The sequence below is a fragment of the Ovis aries genome, chromosome 1 (genome assembly GCF_016772045.2).
Source record: "Ovis aries strain OAR_USU_Benz2616 breed Rambouillet chromosome 1, ARS-UI_Ramb_v3.0, whole genome shotgun sequence".
NCBI classification, from domain to species: Eukaryota; Metazoa; Chordata; class Mammalia; order Artiodactyla; family Bovidae; genus Ovis; species Ovis aries.
This window is the reverse complement of record NC_056054.1, coordinates 35,242,878-35,263,534: the sequence shown is the minus strand read 5'-3', so window position 1 is coordinate 35,263,534 and position 20,657 is coordinate 35,242,878. Positions and strand designations below refer to the sequence as shown.

The 20,657-nt window shown below is 38.3% G+C and overlaps 1 pseudogene; it reads right to left on the bottom strand.

The window, feature by feature from the left end:
* Positions 1-273: 273 nt before the first annotated feature.
* On the bottom strand, positions 274-14,817 carry LOC101122071 (bridging integrator 3-like; annotated as a pseudogene).
* Between the last annotated feature and the right edge of the window lie 5,840 nt (positions 14,818-20,657).

Below are 20,657 nucleotides of genomic sequence, written 5' to 3'. Positions count from 1 at the left end.
CTCTGGAGGTTTGCTACACTGCTTACCCACGTCTCCTGGATCTTGCTATTGGGTGGGGAGACAGCAGTCTGCTTGAGTTTCCTGGTGCCAAGTTTTTGTTCCAAAGGGCTGGTGAGGCAGAGTGGAAGCTGCCTCTATCTCCAACCTGGCATATGGGTTAGAGGGCCAAGGGCAGAGCCTTCCGCTATGCTGACATCTGAGGCTAAACTTGAAAAGGTAAAAAGCTCAAGAGACTGACTTGTGTCTCAGGACTCTTCTGAAGGAAACAGGGATTTAGTTATCAGCCACAACAGAGACAGAGTGCAACTGGGTTCCCTCAGTTTGGTCTCAGTCTCCCACTCCTGCTGCCCAAACTTCATCCAGGTGGCCAGGCTGGTCAAGATGTTAGGTCAAGTCTCCAAAGGTCTTATGCATTTCCTGGTCTGCTCTTGGATCAGGGACTCAAAGCTGGGCTAGAAGGAGTGGAATCAGCTGTTGTAGAACCTCAGTAGCTCATCCAGGAGCTGTTTGATCTTGGTTTCAAGGTCATCCCATACAGGCTGAAGCTCTTCTGGGGCCTGGTGGAGTTTGGGGAGCACTGGTCTTGTCTTCTCCTTCCCCACCTTGTCCTACAATCACCTATAGTCCTACTCTATAGGAAGCCTTCTTCTCACCACCATGTTGAGGTTCTGGGAGACGCTGTCAAACTTTTTCAGGAGTCAACCATGGTCTTTTGGATCTGATTCAACTTTCCCTGGCTAAAGGGATCCATCCACTCCATGACTATGTCCAGGATGGCCACCACATTCAGAAAGCCCTGGTCCGACTGGAGAGGGGATTAGAGAGTAAGTCTAAGGACACCTTCACAGCTGATTTGATAGCCAAGTCAGCACGGGGGCTTCTCTTCATGTCCTTTTGCAGCCTCCTGGTCTGCTCTTCCAGTTGCTGGAATTTTCCATACATTGTTTCAAAGTCTCTCTCCACTACTGGCCAATCTTGGAAGGAATTCACTTCAGAGTCATAAACATGACCCTGCTGCCAGCGCCCTCAGCTGCAATTCAGTCCTCCTTTTATTTATTTTCGAGGAGACTTGCTTTACTTAGAATGAAAAATTCTCCTAAGGATAAAGTCAACACAAACATATGTATGGTACACAAATATATGTATGAAATATTACATATACAAAGAAAACTTGTAGGGGGTTGTATCAATGCAGAAATAAGAAGTTAGGGGCAAGGAAAAATTCTGCCCTACAAGTTTCAGAAGGATCATGGCTCTGCCAAGTGACTGGATTTCAAGCTTCTGGCCTTCAGAACTGTGACACAATAAACTTAAGTGGTTTTAAGCCACCTAATTTGTGGTACTTTGTGATGGCAGCACTGGAAATGAATATATATTCTCTACACAAATGATTGCCTAGTATGCTATAGCTTATCTCAAAAGGATGTTCCTCTCTGTTGTTGGAGGTGCTCAAATACAAGTAGGAAGACTACTCAGTGGTGATGTTGAGGAATTTAAATTACCACTTTAAGAGCCCCACCTAGCCCAGATTCTATGATCTTAAGACATGAAGAGCTTCAGTTCAATTCAATCAGTCAGTCATGTCTGACTCTTTGTGACCCCGTGGACTGCAGCACACCAAGCTTCCCTGTCCATCACCAACTCCCAGAGCTTGCTCAAACTCATGTCCATCAAGTTGGTGATGCCATCCAACCATCTCATCTTCTGTCATCCCCTTCTCCTCCTGCCTTCAATCCTTCTCAGGATCAGGGTCTTTTCCAATGAGTCAGTTCTTCACATCAGGTGGCCAAAGTATTGAAGTTTCAGCTTCAGCATCAGTCCTTCCAATGAATATTCAGGACTGATTTCCTTTAGGATGGACTGGTTGGATCTTTGGCAGTCCAAGGGATTGTCAAGAGTCTTCTCCAACACCACACTTCAAAAGCATCAATTCTTTGGCACTCAGCTTTCTTTATGGTCCAATTCTCACATCCATATATGACTACTGGAAAAACCATGGCTTCGACTATACAGACCTTTGTTGGCAAAATAATGTCTCTGCTCTTTAGTATGCTGTCTAGTTTGGTCATAGCTTTTCTTCCAAAGAGCAGGAGTCTTTTAATTTCATGGCTGCAATCACCACTGCAGTGATTATGGAGACCAAGAAAATAAAGTCTGTCACTGTTTCCTTTGTTTCCCCATCTATTTGCCATGAAATGATGGGACCAGATGCCATGATCTTTGTTTTCTGAATGTTGATGTTTTAAGCCAGCTTTTTCACTCTCCTCTTCACTTTCATCAAGAGGCTCTTTAAATCCTCTTCGCTTAGAGGATGATATTGGAGCTTGGAGGGGAATGATTCAGGGATTACATTATAACCTTTGAAGGTTTACCCTGATGAGTGTTGCTAGTACAGTTAGATTTTTCTATATTTGTTTGCCCAATCTTATAAGCTACAGCCATCAATTAGAGACAAAGACTTTAAAGTGCTGTTCAGGTCTTTCTTAATGATTCATCCACTTTCAAACTGTGTTCGTCCTCCAGGTGCATTGTGGATTTAATTGCTTTGTCTATATCTTGCCATTTTTCAGATCTTGGAGTGAAAATGTGTGTTTCAGATGTGAAATACTGCCTTGAACTAAGAAAGCAGGAGTGATTTAAGACACCCAAGCCCCTCAACAGAGCCCTCAAACTCTTTACTTTCTCTTAGAATTTCAGTATAGATACCTATGACCGTGAAAACTACTAAGCCTAAAAATAAATTGTATCAGTTTCAAAGATCTCCTATCTATGCTCCTTGCTGGAGACAGGAATCCCTCCCCTTTTATTGTTAAAAAGAGTCTCAGAATCTTTCTTGAGATTATCCCCCACTATTGGATAGTGATTTATCATTTTCATAAAATTGCAAATGGGAGCCCATTGCTCAAGACCAGTCATAAATTATGAAAATGTGTTCAGCTCCTCAATAGGGACTGATCTTATGGGGAGAATTTCCCAGAACTAAATTTAACTGCTTTGCATAGGTTTGCAGGGAGGTTTGATGTCCCTAGCCCTCTGATGAGGAAGGAAAAATAGAAAAGGACTAACATTTGTTAACAACCTACTAGGGACCAAATTCTTTATATGGTACTTAATTTAATGCTCTTAACACAATGAAGCATAATCATCAGCTTCTTTGATAGAAGGTAAAATAGAGGCACAGAGTGGTAGAAGACTTTCCCCAGGCTAGTGAAGGAACAGAGCCAGATTCAAACCCAACTTTGCCTCTGAAGTTAAATCTCTTTTCACTTATTGCATTGCCTTTCTAAAGTGGAACAGTAATATCTCAACTAGGGTAGATGGGGTGGTTTTTATTAACATCAACCTAAACCTTGTGTTCTTCAAGTTCTGATTGATTTGCTCCAAGGAGCCATTAAGAAAAGACACTGATCAAGGGCTATAAATTAACATTTTCTTCATACACAACTCTAAGCAGCTATTTAAAACCTGGGTAATATCTTCTTCTAAAAAAAAAGTATCAGTTGTCTGGGTATTTATGCTCTATCACTCTTGATTTTTCATCCTTGACTCCATTAATAGAATTTTCCTTAATTCTTTTTATGGCTTTGCAAGGGGCTAATTTGCAGGCAAAACTGCTAATTTTACAGATGCTTTCTGCTTCGTCAGCATGAGCCTGAATGAGGAGTTATAAATAGAAGAGTAGGATTCCCTTTTCATCCTTTTGCTTTTGACTGTTGTAGGAGGTGGGACAAAATCCATTATTTAATAACATTTGTTCTTCTTGAAAGGTCATCATTCCAGCCTTTCAGCTTCCACTAAAGTATAGCAGTATCAGCATCCACTTTCTCTTGCTGAAAGTCTTCTGGAATTCCTCCAGGTTACACGGTTGGCATAAAACTGTCTTTGAGATCCACCTTGGGAATGGGGTCCAGCTGGGAAATTCTCTTGGTATTTCCGTGCATTTTCCAAATAGTAATTTCTAGCCACAATTATTTTTAAGTGTTCCAGTCACTTACATTCCTAGAAAGGATGCTGAATTGGGGATATATCAGTTGAAAATTGTACTTGGTTGCTCGTAGCAGATAATAGAGATAATAGTAGCATAAACAAGAAGAATTTTTTTTCACATAAAATATATTTTTAAAACAGGCATTTAGAATTGGTATGGTGACCTCACAATGTCCTCAGGGACCCAGGGTCCTTTATTGTCACTACCATGTCGCTTCCATGCCCATGGTCTAAGCCACTAGACTCATGACTGTAAATATATGATTCTAATCAGGAATCAAACATATAGTAAAGGGCACTTTGGGGAGTTTCCCAGAAGCCCTCCCAGGAGATTCCATTTATATCCTCAAGCTGTAAGGAAGACTGGGAATTACACATAGTTTTCATCTGGGCACATTGCTCTCTCCATAGTATCTAGGGTTATCTTACTAAGATAGGGTAGGACAATATTACGGAGGTAAGTAGCATGTTTGCTACATAGAACAAAAAGAATGACTAAATAAAATTGAGTCAATAAGCTCTTACTAAGCACCTATTTCATGTGTGGAAATGAAATAGAAAGATTAATTCCTTTAAGGAACAAAAGCTTACATACCTCACATACACAAAACCCTTGCCTTCTTAGCCTAAAATGCTTTTTCCTTCCTTACTCACCTGGAAAACTTGTTTTAATTATTCAAGTCTGTTCTCCAGTATCACCTGCTGTCTGATGCTTCCTTGAAGATTCTTCCCAAGAAGAATTTATCAGTTGCCAATTGCTCAGCTCTGTCCCTACAGCACTTTATCCTTAGCTCTGCTTCGTCACTTGATTCCTCAGAGACAGTAAGCTGAAGTGAGGATAACATGAGAACTAGAAAATGCTGACTTCAACTCCCAGGTCTGTCACTTACTAGCATCAAGACAGATGCTTTTGCCCTTTGAGCCACAGTTTTCCTGCTGCAGAAGAGAGAATGCTCAATTTCACCTCAGGAGCTTTTCTGAAGATTTAATGAGATAATAAGTGCAAAGCATGGCTGCAGGCAGTCCTTAAAATATGCTAGTTTATTTTAGTATATTATATTATATGACTGTTAATGATTTACACAAAAGATAAATAAACTTCTATCTTATTCAAGCCACTGTTATTTTGTGAATTTTTTTTATCATAATCGAAAGAAGCTTAACATCTCCATTAATAAAGTCTTTGGAGATATATTTCTTACATACGTTTCCTTAAAAACTCACGTAAGGATATACTTCATCCAAAGGGGAAAGATGTAAGAAGTCAATAGTTGAGAGTAAAGTTCAATATGAAGAGACTGGCCATGAATACTAACCCATGCAACCTACAATTAAATCTAAGTAATTACATTTACAATTGCAAAATTGTATCTTGAAAATTACAAATATATAAATATGCAAATGACAAGAAATAAACCATAATAGAAAGGTATAAAATGTCCAGGTTATAAAAATAAAATTATATGTGTATGTGTGTGTATATATATATATATATATATATATATATATACAGTAAAAGAGCAGTTGATGAAAATGGAACTATATTATTTTTTTGCAGTGGAGACAACAAAGAGAATTCTGTTGTCAAGGATGCTATATTATTAAATGTAAGTCTGACCAAGTTACTTAAAACTAAACACAGCTAAGAACGTAGATAAAAGTAAACCAGACACTTTTCAAATCTCTAGATTTGATAGAAAGAACAAAGACAAAATTCTCAAACTATAGCTAAAGATACTACAAAAGAGAAAGAAAAAGCAAAGATATACTTTTAAAAATAGCAGAAAATGTAAAAGTCAGATATAAGATCATAGTAGCACTGTTAAAGCAATAATTAATAATTACAATAAGACTGATCATTAAAATCCTTTTTAAATGTTTAGATAAATCAAAATAAGAACTGATATGCATGAAACAAAACATCCTCAAAAAACTGATTAAAAAAAAAAGGATGATGCAGAGAAGCCAGACAATTAAAAAAAAGAAATAGATTCTTATTATTATTATCAGATAGACTTCAAATCAACTGAAGCTTACTAAAAATACAACATGTAATGAGATGATGACTGTAATAACTTTTAAAGTATTGACATAAATAGAACCAAAGTGTCTGAAGAAAGATTCATGCAATTGCAAGCTAAATAGTGAAAAGTTTGTCAGGTATAGAGCACTCAATGCAGTAAGTAATTTGAAATAATAAGTTGATATTAGCAAAGCTCTCTCTCTCTCTCTCTCTCTATATATATATATATATATATATATATGTATATATATATTTCTATATAAAGAGAGAATGCCTGTGCTAAATCAAACCTTATCATCTGAAAATGATCATAGAGGACCCATAGAATAGTTTTAATAATCATCATACATTAGAAAATTTTTTTAAACTCAGTGAAATTTAGAAAATAAAATTATCACATACTATATTTTCTGGCATTTATCTCACATGCTAGTAAAGTAATGCTTAAAATTCTCCAAGCCAGGCTTCAGCAATACATGAACTGTGAAATTCCAGATGTTCAAGCTGGTTTTAGAAAAAACAGAGGAAAAGGAGATCAAAGTGCTAACATCCACTGGATCATCGAAAAAGCAAGAGAGTTCCAGAAAAACATCTATTTCTGCTTTATTGACTATGCCAAAGCCTTTGACTGTGTGGATCACAATCAACTGTGGAAAATTCTGAAAGAGATGGGAATACAGACCACCTGACCTGCCTCTTGAGAAATCTGCATGCAGGTCAGGAAGCAACAGTTAGAACTGGACATGGAACAACAGACTGGTTCCAAATATGAAAAGGAGTACGTCAAGGCTGTATATTGTCATCTTGCTTATTTAACTTATATGTAGAGTACATCATGAGAAACACTGGGCTGGAAGAAACACAAGCTGGAATCAAGATTGCTGGGAGAAATATCAATAACCTCAGACATGCAGATGACACCACCCTTATGGTAGAAAGTGAAGAGGAACTAAAGAGCCTGTTAAAGAAAGTGAAAGAGGAGAGTGAAAAAGTTGGCTTAAAGCTCAACATTCAGAAAACTAAGATCATGGCATCCGGTCCCATCATTTCTTGGCAAATAGAGGGGGAAACAGTGGAAGCAGTGGCTGACTTTAGTTTTCTGGCCTCCAAGATTACTGCAGATGGTGATTGCAGCCATGAAATTAAAAGACACTTACTCCTTGGAAGGACAGTTATGACCAGCCTAGATAGCATATTAAAAAGCAGAGACATTATTTTGTCAACAAAGGTCTGTCTAGTCAAGGCTATGGTTTTTCCAGTAGTCATGTATGGATGTGAGAGTTGGACTATAAAGAAAGGTGAGCACTGAAGAATTGATGCTTTTGAACTGTGGTGTGGGAGAAGACTTTTGAGAATCCCTTGGACTGCAAGGAGATCCAGCCAGTCCACCCTAATGGAAATCAGTCTCCTGAATATTCACTGGCAGGCCTGATGCTGAAGCTGAAACTTCAATACTTTGGCCATCTGATGTGAAGAGCTGACTCATTTGAAAAGACCTGATGATGGGGGCAGGAAGAGAAGGGGATGACAGAGTATGAGATGGATGGATGGCATCACCAACTCAATGGACATGGGTTTGGGTGCACTCCAGGAGTTGGTGATGGACAGGGAGGCCTGGCATGCTGCAGTTCATGGGGTAGCAAAGAGTTGGACACGACTGAGCAACTGAACTGAACTGATATTTTCCGGCAGAGGTGCAATAATACTAAAAATTAATAACAGAAAGACATGTAAAATTCATTTATAAATGCAGACATGGTCTCTTAACTTGTATGCCATAAAGGAAGATATCTAGAAAGTATCAATACTTAGAATTATCTGTCATAATCACAAAATGAGAACACTAATATCAAAATATATTAATTTTGCCAAAGATGTACTAAGAAGAAAATTCACAAAATTTAATTAAAATATATTAAATATATACCTAAATAAGACTTTTAAAATAAACAGTATAATTCCTAAATAAATCCAAGAGGAGTTCTCTTGAAGAAATAAATGAAATAAATCAGCCATCAGTTGTTGTAAAAAAATATAAATGGGGGAAAACAAAACATATAAATTTAGAAATGAAACAGAGATGAATGTCTAAAAGTTACAGGGAAAATTACTATAAATAATGTTTGTATAATCTACTGCAATAAGTTTTGAAATTCTGGATGAAAGTGATTGTTTTCTATGTTTATAAGTAGATTCAAGAACCAAAATGTGTGATTCTGTTCTGCAAATATAGCACACTGGAAATCCAATCATCTCACTGTGAAACACCTACAAATAAGAACAAAATTTTTCAAAGGTATTTGTAAATGTAGAATTGAGATTACAAGACCATAAGCAAAATTCTTAATGATGAGATATGAAAGTAAGCATGAATTTAGAGAGGAAAGCAAACAGTTTAAACAGTAATTCTCCTTTGTATATTTATAGACCCAAATATTTATTGCAACCTACTATCTGTCCGTGGGCTTCCCAAGTGGTTCAGTGGTAAAGAATCTGCCTGCCAATGCAGATCAAGAGACTCGGATTTTGATCAGTGGGTCAGGAAGAACTCCTGAGGAAGGAAATGGCGCTCATTTCTGGATTCTTGGGAAATCTCATGGACAGAGGAGCCTGACAGGCTACAGTCCTTGGAGTCACAAAGAGTCAGGCACAACTCAGCAACTAATTAACAACACAAACTTTTCACTTTCATGCTTGGAGAAGGAAATGGCAACCCACTCCAGGGTTCTTGCCTGGAGAAGACCAGGCACAGAGGAGCCTGGTGGGCTGCCGTCTGTGGGGTTGCACAGAGTCAGAGACGACTGACGCGACTTAACAGCAGCAGCAGCAGGGCCAGTAAAAAGTGGAAAATAAAAAGAAAGACACTGCAAATAGCTGAGATTCCTAGATCATTATGTTATTAATAAATGGTGAAATTAAAAAAAGGGAGAAAAGAAAACATCCCACATGGAAAATCAATTATTTTAGCATTGGAGAAAAAAATATTTCCCATATGAATTGTTGCCCGTATCAACAGTATCATCAGTTCTGAAGCCACAACCAGTTTCCCTGGTGGCTCAGATGGTAAAGAATCTGCCTACAAGGCAGGAAAACCGGGATCGATCCTTGGGTTAGGAAGAGCCCCTGGAAAGGGGAATGGCAACCCACTCCAGTATTCTTTCCTAGAGAACTCCAAGGACAGAGGAGCCTGGTGGGCTACAGTCCATAGGATTGCAAAGAGTCGGAAATGACTGAGCTGATACTTTATATCTATCGGATGCCAAAATGCCTGTGCTAAAAGTGGAAAATCTGAGTCCACGAGATACATGGTATATATATATACTGTCCTACTAAATGGACGGGAGCCTGGTTGGCTACTGTCCATGGGGTCACAAAGAGTCAGACAGGACTAAGCGACTAACTTTCTTTTCTTTCCACAGCCACAACCTAACTATTAAGAATGAATCAGAAGGCTGAAAAAGTCAAAAAGAAATTCTAAATGTTGCGGCAGTTTAGTCGCTAAGTCAAGTCTGACTCTTGTGACCTCATAGACTGTAGCCTACCAGGCTCCTCTGTCCATGGGATTCTCCAGGCAAGAATATTGGAGTGGGTTTCTAAATGTTTGGTAAGTAATAATTGAAATTTAAAATGTAAACAGTACATTAGGAATCAGGTAAGATAACACAAGAATAACTGAATGGATGAAAGAAGCACCTAATGAAATTACCCACAATGCAATACATACTGAGATATAGACAAAGTAAAAGAGTTTATGAAATCTGGAGAATAAAATAAAGAGGTCAAATGTATTTCAAATTATAGTTCTCCCAAAATATTATTTAAAAATTGGAGGAGAGAAAATATTTGAAGAGATAATCACTAAGAATTCTTTTCAACCTATGATAGCAGACCAATGAATCCCATGCTGGATAAATAAATTTACACCTATGCATCTCATAGTAAAACAAAAAAATTACCAAAGAGGAAGACAAATTATTTTTTTAATCTTTATTAGAGTATAGTTGATTTACAATCTTGTGTTAGTTTCTGCTATATAGCAAAGTGAATAAGTCTTAAAAGCAAATAAAGAATTAACTTACCTTCAAGGGAACAGTGATTAGACTGACAATTAGCTTCTCAAAAACCGTAACAGAAGCTAAAAATCATGACAATAAAATGTAGTATCAAAGGCTAAGAGAAAATAACTGAAAACTTAAAGATTAGTATGCCCAGTGAAACTATTTTACAAGATCAATGGTAAATAGCTTTCAGGTAAATAAAACTGAGTAGGTTACTACCAACAAATACTTAATAAAGAGTCCTATAAAGATGTATTTCAGGGAAGAAAAATAAAAGACCAGTTTCACAAAAAAAAAGTTGTAGATAGAAGGGATAGTGAGCAAATAACAAGGCTAACATGTGGGAAATAAAAGCACATATAGCCTCTAAAGAGCATAAATAATCATTTTCAACTTGTAGATTTAAAATAAGACTGCTGCTGCTGCTAAGTCACTTCAGTTGTGTTCGACTCTGTGTGACCCCATAGATGGCGGCCTACCAGGCTTCCCTATCCCTGGAATTCTCCAGGCAAGAACACTGGAGTGGGTTGCCATTTCCTTCTCCAATGCATGAAAGTGAAAAGTGAAGTCGCTCAGTCATGTCCAGCTCTTAGCAACCCTATGGACTGCAGCCTACCAGGCTCCCCCATCCATGGGATTTTCCAGGCAAGAGTACTGGAGTGGGGTGCCATTCTCAGAAGTAAGACTAGTTGAAACTAAAACATTATAAAAGACACCATGCAAGCCAAGAAGTAAACTGTGAGTATATTTTAAGATATCTATATTATTCAGGAGCAGGATAGAGGCATTAATATAATTCAAACTTCCTTAAGCATAAACATTTAAACTTCAAGGTTGACCACAAAAATAATATAAACTAAGTATATCACTTCAAAATCAGGAGAAAAATGGTATGAGATTTTTTTTAGAAGTCTGTCCAAAAGAAAGAAGGAAAAAGAATGAAATTACACAGAAGTAAAATAAGAAGCACAAAATGATAAATATGCAAATACATCAATAATTACAATAACTATAAATGAATTAAAATCTCTAAGTAAAAGCAAAATTTGTCTGATTGGATTTTTTAAAATACCCATACTTGTTATTTATGAGTGATAGAAACATACGGCCACTGATAAGTTGAAATGGAAAGAATGAGATTTCTTAGGAAAACACTATCCAAAAGAAATTCATATCAATTATGTCAAAGTTAAATAAAACTGTGAAAATCCAAAGCATTCTTTAAAATAGAAAATGTTACTATGCAATGTTGGAAAGATAGTCTCTTCAACAAATGGTGCTGGGAAAACTGGACAGCTACATGTGAAAAAAAAAATGAAGTTAGATCATTCTTTGACATCATATACAAAAATAACCTCATTACAGAGAAAGACCTAAATGTGAGACCTTTAAAACAAGGAAAATATAAGCAGAACACTCTCCTACATAAATCACAGCAATATCTTTTTCAACTCATCTCCCAGAATAATGGAAACAAAAGCAAAAATAAATAAACAGGACCTACTTAAACTCAAAAGCCTTTGCATAGCAAAGGAAGCAATAAATAAAACTAAAAGACAACCCACAGATTGGGAGAAAATATTTGCAAATGATGTGACTGACAAGGGATTAGTCTCCAAAACTGACAAATAACTCATGAGGCTTAATAGCATAAAGTAAACAACCCAATCAAAAAATGGGCAGACCTAAACATACATTTTTTCAAAGACATAAAGATAGCCAAGAGGCACATGAAAAGAAGTTCAACATCACTAATTATTGGAGAAATGCAAATCAAACCTACAATGAGATACCACCTCACACCAGTCAGAATGGCTATCATCAAAAAATCCACAAACAATAAATGCTGGAGAGGGTATATAGAGAAAGAAACCCTCCTACACTGTTGGTGGCAATATAAATTAGTTCAGCCACTATGGAGAACAGCACGGATGTTCCTTACAAAACTAAAAACAGAGCTACAAGATGACCCTACAATCTCACTCCTGGGCATGTATCTGGAGGAAAACATGATTCAAAAGGATATGCACATCCCAATGTTCATTGAAACACTATTTACAATAGCCCAGACATGGAAGCAATCTAAATGTCCATTGACAGAGGAAAGGATAAAGATGCGGTATTTATATACAATGGAATATTAGTCAGCCATTAAAAAGAATGAAATAATGCCATTTTCAGCAACATGGATGGGCTGAGAGAGTGTCATACTGAGTGAAGTAAGTCAGAGGAGAAATAGCAATATCAAATAGCATCCCCTTATATATGGATTCTTAAAAAAAAAAAAAAAAACTCTTGAGAGTCCCTTGGACTGCAAGGAGATCCAACCAGTCCATTCTAAAGGAGATCAGCCCTGGATGTTCTTTGGAAGGAATGATGCTAAAGCTAAAACTCCAGTACTTTGGCCACCTCATGCGAAGAGCTGACTCATTGGAAAAGACCCTGATGCTGGGAGGCATTGGGGGCAGGAGGAAAAGGGGACGACAGAGAGATGGCTGGATGGCAACACGGACTCAACGGACGTGAGTTTGATTGAACTCCGGGAGTTGGTGATGGACAGGGAGGCCTGGTGTGCTGCGATTCATGGGGTCACAGAGAGTCAGACACTGAACTGACCTGAAAAAAAAAAAAAAAAAAAGAATGATACAAATGAACTTACAAAACAGAAAGAGGCTCACAGACTTAAAGAACAAACTTATGGTTGCCAAAGGGGAAGAACGGAGGAATGGATAGTTAGGAGCTTTGGGGTGGACATGTACACACTGCTCTATTTAAAAAGGATAACCAACAAAGACCTACAGCATAACGCATGGAACTCTGCTCAATGTTTTGTGGTGGCCTGGATGGGAGGAGAGTTTGGAAGAGAATGGATACACGTATATGTATGGCTGAGTCCCTTTGCTGTTCACATGAAACTATCACAGTATTGTTAATAGGATATACCCCAATACAAAATTAAAAGTATTAAAAAGAAAAAGGTTACTACAAAATAGTGAAAGTTTTAATTCTCTGGTAATTTTAGTGATTCTATATCTATATGTGTTTAAGATAACCTCAGAATAATATAAAGCATAAAATAAGGTGAAATTTCAGATGGAAACAGGTAAACCTATGATCTGTTAGAATATTACATAACACAATTATCTGTGAAAAATTAAGCACTGAGGTCAATAAAGATCTAGAAAACTGGAACAACACAATTTCCAAAGTTGATCTAATGAATATCTATCTACCTGTCTTGCATCAATGTCAGAGAATACACATCTTATTTAAACACATGTAGACTCTTTACGAAAAACTGTCCCAGGCCATAAAGCAATCTTAACTACTTTCAAAGAATCGTCATCATACAAACCATATTCTCTGACTGTAATGTAACTAATGCAGTACAAATAACTCACAAAAATATAATTAAATATAAAATAAGAATGCTTCAAATTTACTTTTAATATCAACCCTAGTTAAATAAAATTCTCTACCTACTCTTCATCATCCTCACAACAGAACTGAGTGGAGAAAAAACAAAACCCTGCTGATTGGTTTTATTTTAAATTCGTGATCATTAAACTCAAGCAGAACTTTAGGACTGCTTGATAATCATGCTAATTTCATTCATGTTCCTACTCCCTTATGTGACTATTCTACACCTTTTTCTCTTTCCCCAAGCCATGACACCTGCTCCCATACTTCCCCTAAGCATGTCAAAAGTCTGGTAAACTGGAAAGTTAAACAGTTGCTACAGACAGATCTGCTTTTGATACCATTACTTTACTATAATTTTTTATTGAGGAAATATATAAACAACATAAAATGTACCATTTTAACAATTTGTACAAATTTAACATCTTGCCTGGAAAATCCCACGGACAGAGGAGCCTGGTAGGCTGCAGTCCATGGGATTGCTAAGAGTCGGACACAACTGAGTGACTTCACTTTCACGTTTCATTTTCATGCACTGGAGAAGGAAATTGCAACCCACTCCAGTGTTCTTGCCTGGAGAATCCCAGGGACGGGGGAGCCTGGTGGGCTGCCATCTATGGGGTCGCACAGAGTCGGACACGACTGAAGTGACTTAGCAGCATCAGCAGCATACAGTTTGGTGGCATTAAGTATATTCACAATGTTGTGTGACCATTACCACTCCAGTTCCACAACTTTTTCTTCACCATAAATGGAAACCCTATATCTGTTAGTAATCACTTCCAATTTCCCACTTGCACCTCTTTGCAACTACTAATCCCTCTCTGTCCCTACGGATTTGCCTATTCTGAAGATTTTATGTAAACAGAATCATACAATTTGTGTTCTTTCAATACTTGGCATCTTCTTTCGCTAAGTTTCGTGTTTTTAACATTCACATACATTGTATCATGAGTCAGTACTTCATTCCTTTATATGGCTGAATAATACTCCATTGTATGGACAGTCTACAATTCATCTGTCCATTCGCCAGCTGATGAACATTTGGACTGTTTCTACCTTTTGGCTATTGCTGAACAGTGCTGATAGGAAATCATTTTAGATGCATCCAACTCTATTTGGCAAATATTGAAGAAAGCGGCAGTAACTCCACTTGTTTCCCAAGTGCTCTAGAGCCCGCTCCTTTGCACAGGCTGCCATCTCCATTGCCACACGGCTGTCATTTCAGTTTCATCTTCTCCCAGTCCCTCTTCTTTTACCCAATATAAGCCAGCTACTCACCTTGCCAGCCTCCATCTCAGGCTCTTGCTTGTCTCCTTCTTTCCTCATATTTATCACAATTTATGATGCGGTTGTCAACTGTGTTTAATATCTGTCTCCTCTACTCTCTAAGGAAAGTCAACTCCTTATGGATAAGAGACCCTATCTACTTATTTACCAAGGAGTTGTTCTCAGCACTAATGGCACTGTCTGCCACATAGCACGGGTTTAAATAACACCTAGTCACTGCAGATGGTGATTGCAGCCATGAAATTAAAAGACGCTTACTCCTTGGAAGAAAAGTTATGACCAACCTAGATAGCATATTCAAAAGCAGAGACATTACTTTGCCAACAAAGGTCTGTCTAGTCAAGGCTATGGTTTTCCTGTGGTCATGTATGGATGTGAGAGTTGGACTGTGAAGAAAGCTGAGTGCCAAAGAATTGATGCTTTTGAACTGTGGTGTTGGAGAAGACTCTTGAGAGTTCCTTGGACTGCAAGGAGATCCAACCAGTCCATTCTAAAGATCAGTCCTGGGTGTTCTTTGGAAGGAATGATGCTAAAGCTGAAACTCCAGTACTTTGGCCACCTCATGCAAAGAGCTGACTCATTGGAAAAGACTCTGATGCTGGGAGGGATTGGGGGCAGGAGGAAAAGGGATGACAGAGGATGAGATGGCTGGATGGCATCACTGACTCGATGGACATGAGTCTGAGTGAACTCCAGGAGTTGGTGATAGACAGGGAGGCCTGGAGTGCTCCAATTCATGGGGTCTCAAAGAGTCGGACACAATTGAGTGACTGAACTGAATTGAACTGAACTGAATAAAGATATTTAGCTAAATGAGTTTTTGAGAAGTTATCAGACATTTTACTGGGCATTATTCAAATACTTGGAGAAGGAAATGGCAACCCACTGCAGTATTCTTGCCTGAAGAATCCTGTGGACAGAGGAGCCTAGCAGGCTGCTGTCCATGGGGTCACACAGAGTCAGACACAACTGATGTGACTTAGCAGCAGCAGCAGCATTTAAACACTGGAAATCAAATATTGTTGTTTAAACACCTTCTTGACTGGATTAGTAAATATTGTCTGGGCATTGTGAGAATAGCTATTAGTTTTTTAACGTTTTCTTACTGTGATAAAAGTCACAATATAAAACATACTATTTTAACCATGTTTAGCAGTACAATTCGGTGGCACTAAGTGAATTTACATTGTTGCGCAACTCACACCATCATCCATCTCCCTTTTCACCTTCCTAAACTGAAACTCTGTCCCTATTAAACACTAGCTCTCCATTCTCCCTCCCCTCCCACCATCCCTCAGCATCTGCTAGTGTACTTCTGACTCTATGAATTTGACTGTTCTAGGTATCTTGCATAAATGGAATCCAATGCCATTGTTTTGTTTAGTTGGAGCAGATAATGGAGAACTTTTTCAGCCACACCACCTCTTCTTGGAGTGTCCTTTCCCCAGATATTCATCTTCCTCACTCCCTGGATCTTTGCTTCATGGTCTCTCCTTCAAGAGACATACATTAACTACCCTACTTCAAATTGCGATCTGGAGGGCCACTTTACTTGCATGTCTTATCTTCTTTTTTGGACTTATTTTTCTCCTCAATGCTTATCACCACCTGAAAAATCATCTTATTTATTGCCTGCATCTCCCTACTAAAATGTAAGTCCAGGAGGGCAGAAATTTTCATATTTCATTCACGGCTATAATAGTATCCTGCACAATTACCATGCATCAGTTCAGTTCAGTTCAGTCGCTCGGTCATGTCCAACTCTTTGTGACCCCATGAATCGCAGCACGCCAGGCCTCCCTGTCCATCACCAACTCACGGAGTTCACTCAAACTCATGTCCATCGAGTCTGTGATGCCATCCAGCCATCTCATCCTCGGTTGTCCCCTTCTCCTCCTGCCCCCAATCCCTCCCAGCATCAGGGTCTTTTCCAATGAGTCAACTCTTCACATGAGGTGGCCATAGTATTGGAGTTTCAGCTTTAATTTTTTTTTAATTTTTATTTTTTAATATAAATTTATTTAATTGGAGGCTACTTTATAATATTGTATTGGTTTTGCCATACATCAACATGAATCTGCCATGGGTGCACATGTGCTTCCCATCCTGAACCCCCCCACCTCCCTCCCCATGAGTATCAGTCCTTCCAATGAACACCAAGGACTGATCTCCTTTAGACTGGACTGGTTCCATCTCCTTGCAGTCCAACGGACTCTCAAGAGTCTTCTCCAACACCAAAGTTCAAAAGCATCAATTCTTCGGCACTCAGCTTTCTTCACAGTCCAACTCTCACATTCATATATGACCACTGGAAAAACCATAGCCTTGACTAGACAGACCTTTGTTGGCAAAGTAATGTCTCTGCTTTTGAATATGCTATCTAGGTTGGTCATAACTTTTCTTCCAAGGAGTAAGCGTCTTTTAATTTCATGGCTGCAACCACCATCTGCAGTGATTTTGGAGCCCCCCAAAATAAAGTCTGACACTGTTTCCACTGTTTCCCCATCTATTTCCCATACCATGCTTACAAGTGTTCAATTAAAATTTGGTGAATGAATAAATAAAAAATGACTGGAAATATTTTTTTCCTAGGTATATGGGTTGACACCACTTCCAGACTTTAGATTTTTCCATCCTATCTAGAATGTGTGGGACTCTATAGATTCTGGCTTTGAGTCACTAAGTCTTAGCAGTAACCCTACTCTTGGGTTCTATTCTGCTTCCAAGGATCAGAAGCCTGATCTGCTTCCCTACCTTGTACTTAAATGTTACTCTTCCAAGCTCCATTCTCCTCCCCTTTCAAAGACATATATAGCTACAATTCCTGCAAATCACAGTATCTAGTACAGGCTTTTTCTATCTTCTTTAAATAGGTTGACCTGGACAGTCATACTAGGGAGTAGGAAATAATGTTTATTTTGTGCCAGGTATTGTGTAAGTTGTGTCTCATTTAATTGTGATAATAATCCTAGGAGTTAATTGGGTATTATTCTATCCCTTTACAGATGAGGAAATAAACATCTATAATTAAGCCCCAAATCAACCAGCATATAAGAAATGTTCAGGATGAATTCATATTTGATTGTAAATCTGCAGTTCAAACTATTTCCACCTTTGTATCTTGTATTGATTTTCTATTGCTAAAAAAAAAAGTCCATCATACTTAGGAGTTTAACACAATGCCTCTTCATTATCTCACAGCTTCATAGGGTAGCTATCTGGTACTGCATGGCTATGTTCTGTACTCCAGCTAAAATTAAGATATTAACCAGCTGTGTTCTCATCTGGAGCTCAGGGACTATTTCAAGTTCATTTCCGTTATGCAGAACTCAACTTTTTACCGTCATAGGACTGAAGTCCCAATCACTTGCTACCTGTTAGTACAATCTATACTCGGCTTCTAGAAACCACCCACATTTCTCATCACATGGCCCCCTCAAGACAGTGGGAGACCATGGAATCTTTCTCATACTTGCAGTCTCTCTGAGTTCTCCTTCTAATACCAGCCACATAAAACTCACTGCTTTTTAAGGGTTCATGTGATTACATTAGACCTATGCTCAAATAGCCTCCTTTGGCCATATGATCATATAACATAATCATGAGGGTGATGCCTCATCATATCCACAGCTTCTACTCACATTCAAAGGAGAGGCATTCATTATACAGAGATAAAGATTATATCAAGGTCATTCTGAGAACTATGGTTCCCACAGATACTGCAAATCTGAAATGAGCCCTAGTGTTTCATTCAGAGAAGGCAATGGCACCCCACTCCAGTACTCTTGCCTGGAAAATCCCATGGGTGGAGGAGCCTGGTAGGCTGCAGTCCATGGGGTCGCTAAGAGTCATACATGACTGAGCGACTTCACTTTGACTTTTCACTTTCATGCATTGGAGAAGGAATTGGCAACCCACTCTAGCATTCTTGCCTAGAGAATCCCGGGGACGGGGGAGCCTGGTGGGCTGCCGTCTATGGGATTGCACAGAGTCGGACACGACTGAAGCGACTTAGCAGTAGCAGCTAGTGTTTCATTAGCAGCCACATGGCTTCAAAGCAGGCACCAATATCCTGGTGGCTTTCCTGCAATCCACAAGATTCCTAAAACAGATAGGAGCAGATTTCTTTTTTAAAAAAAATTCAGTCTGCTCCAATTCCATGAAATTCCATGAGATTCCTTCACTCTCTCCAAGTGTTAGCTGAGCTAGGCCAGGACTGAACCAGTAATAATTGTCTAATGTAAATAATGATGAAAAAGCAAACTTCTAAATACATTCATAAGTGTAACTGGAAACTAGGAAAAGAAAGAGCCAAAATTATTTTTCTTATCTTTATGAAAGATACACTTCGTGCCACACTTCCTCCTATAGTATTTGTCTTATTGTTGAGTGTCATGTAAACTCCAAGCTGCAAGAATGAAAGTTCTATCCTGGTGCCCCACACAATGAATCTCAAGATAGTCTGAAATGATGAGAATCAGTAGGTGCTAATCATGATTCAACACTGAGGATAAGATGGTCTCTTCAAGTCAAACAAAAGGCACTGCTATCTAGAAAGCCACTGGACTCAGCTTTCCCCTGTTTACCCTAAGCGTACAACTTGATGAGACAACACATCTGCCTCAGATCTCAATAAATGTCCCTGTGGGAGCATGGAAAGTAGATGTTCTTGCTTAAAAGAACAGAAGGATCCTATAACACTCCAAAGTATAACAGAACGTCCTAATGGAACACTTTAACCAGTAGGAACTTTCTGTCTACCATAGGATTTTCATGTCATCTCTCAAACCTCCAACAAAGAAATGAAAGAAATGAAAATTTACAGCTGCTGGTTTTACTAAATAGCTCTCAACTGCAGCCAGTCCTAAGATCCTGTGAGAAATCCCAAAGTTGCTTTGTTCTCAACTATTAGAACTTGTGAATCTTTTAAGTTTATATTGTCACTATTTTTCCTATCACTTTTGCAAGACTGTTACCTTCTTGATTGAGGAATCTGTGCCTTATTGTATATTTTTATGTAATTCAATATCTAGCATCTATCGATTATTATTTTATTAATAATTGATTAATAAAATGTCTAGTGATGTACCACCACTAAATCACTTTCTGTTGTACTGTTTTTTTCTTGAAGTCTCTGTAAGGCTAAATATTTACAAGTTAGTGGTTTGAATTAGGGTGCTGATTATTAATGTGAGCTAATATGAGCCATGCCATGTATGGCCACCCAAAATGGATGGGTCATGGTGGAATGTTCTGACAAAATGTGGTCCAGTGGAAAAGGGAATGGTAAATAACTTCAGTATTCTTGCCTTGAGAATTCCATGAATAGTATGAAAAGGCAAAAAGATATGACACTAAAAGATGAATTCTCCAGGTTGGTAGGTGCCCATATGCTACTGGAGAAGAGTGTAGAAATAACTCCAAAAAGAATGAAGAGATGGAGACAAAGTGAAAGCAACACCCAGTTATGGATGTGACTGGTGATGGAAGTAAAGTGCAATGCTGTAAAGAACAATATTGCATAGGAACCTGGAACATTAGGTCCATAAATTAAGGTAAATGAGAAGTGGTCACACAGGAGATGGCACAAGTGAACATTGATATTTTAGGAATCAGTGAACTAAAATGGACTGGAATGGGTGAATTCAGATGACCATTATATCTACTACTGTGGGCAAGAATCCCTGAGAAGAAATGAAGTAGTCCTCATAGTCAACAAGAGTCCAAAATGCAGTACTTGGGAACAATCTCAAAAACAACAGAATGATCTCTGTTCATTTCCAAGGCAAGCCAACAAATATCACAGTAATTCAAGTCTATGCATCAACCAGTAATGCTGAAGAAGCTGAAGTTGAACAGCCCTATGAAGACCTACAAGA